Source organism: Lepidochelys kempii, chromosome 14, assembly GCF_965140265.1.
Source record: "Lepidochelys kempii isolate rLepKem1 chromosome 14, rLepKem1.hap2, whole genome shotgun sequence".
In the NCBI taxonomy this organism is placed as follows: domain Eukaryota; kingdom Metazoa; phylum Chordata; order Testudines; family Cheloniidae; genus Lepidochelys; species Lepidochelys kempii.
The window spans coordinates 38,672,711-38,674,500 of record NC_133269.1 but is presented as its reverse complement, the minus strand read 5'-3'; positions in this window follow the sequence as shown (position 1 = coordinate 38,674,500).

The window sequence follows — 1,790 nt, the reverse complement described above, 5'->3', positions numbered from 1 at the left end:
CTCCTGGGTCCTAGCGATCAACCATCCGCGCTGCAGCCCCCCTGCCCCGGACCCTGCCCCCTGGGGACCCATCTCCCCGGGCTCCTGCAGCTTCTCCCCACATTAACGGGGCATCGTGCATGGAAGCCACCCTGCTAGTGACTGGACAGAAGGGATCCATCCAGACCCCAGGGAGGGGGGAGAAGGGGCGTTTCTAATGGAAATTGGGGATTGTTCCAGAGGGTCCCCAATATCCTCAAGAACGAGGGGATGAGAGGTCCGGTCCTAGAGAGGCTGCCCAGAGCCCTAGCAGCAGGGGACACATTTCCCGGGGACGCTGACTCTGTGTGACACCTCACCCTAGACATAGGAATGTCGTTTTTCCAGTGCTTAATTTGTGCCAGGGCTTCCCAGGGGTGGGCCCCAGACAGCACCTCTGGGCCTGGCCGTTCATAGCCTAAGCACCTCTGGGCTGGGCAGTTCAAAGCCTAAGCACCTCTGGGCTTGCTGCATCAATTATGAATGTAAAAAAAAAAAAAATCGCCCTGGGAGTTTCTGCCATAGGACTTGGAAGGACGATGAGAATGTATTTGCATCTCAGGTAAACAGACCCCCTCAAACTAAAGAGGGGGTGTGACCCCATCCATTTCACCAGAGGGGGCAGGAGCTAAACATTTTGCATTTTAGCAGACACCCAGCTCTGGCGGGGGAGAAAGAAGCAGGACCCTGCCCTGAAAACAGAGGGCCTGTCGCCTGGCTCACAGCTCGAAATAGACTTTTGTCTGAAGGCCATCCTCAGAAGAATCCTTTTCAAAGGTTCATTGGATTCTGGAAGAGATCGATCCAGCCACTGTGTTTAAATGGAACTGTTCAGTGACTCTGGGGAAAAGTAACAAACTGTTGCACATTGACTCCTTAAAGGGAGAACACCCTTAACATTCCTCTGACTGTTCCAGGACAGGGCTGGACTTTACAGAACACCCCTTCCTGGGGACCTTCGGGGCTGGGCAGAGTCGGGGCTCTGAAACCTGGAAAGTGGGGAGGATCTCAGACCCCAGGCTCCAGCCCCTGCATCTGCTCTGCTAATTTTATCCCTACAGTCCAAGCCCCTCTCCACAACCAGATTCAGCTGACCCCCCACTCTGAGGCTTGTTGCAGTGTCTTCTTTTGCTTGTGTTTTTGTTTCGTTTTATTTTTGCAGTGTAGATAGACATACCCTGAATGAGGCAGGGTCCTGTGTTAATGAGCGCTGCAGTTGTGATCCTGTCATTAAAGATTATATAATAATGCACAGACACAAGGGGGCTGAATTAACAAGGCCCAGACATCCTTGATTCTCGGACCCACCCCCACCACATGAGTTTTGTTATGTGCACTGATATGAAGGTAATGTGTCACATATCACCTCCATATAGGTGCACATAACAAAATTCCTTGATTCTGGCCTTGCCTCAGAGCGCTCGACTTTGCACCATTCAGAACATGCTTTTACTGGAATATTTTGAGGGTAAAGTGGATAGAAATTCCCTCCAATTTTCCTGCTCTACCATAGAATTATTGAATAGGAACATATTACATCCTCCAATCTTGCCCCTTTTCTCTCCCATAATCAATTATTGTGGTACACATTTTCCCTTTTATTCACTTACTCATTTTTACTGCACTCCACTCAGATATTGATCACTTTCTCTCTGTTGAAGAATTACTAATATAATCTCTGCATAAAGATCACTTATTTTTCCTTTAAATACCCACTTGATACAAAACCTTTCTGATTTTTGCTTTTTCCTGTCGACTTAGCCAATTTGTGT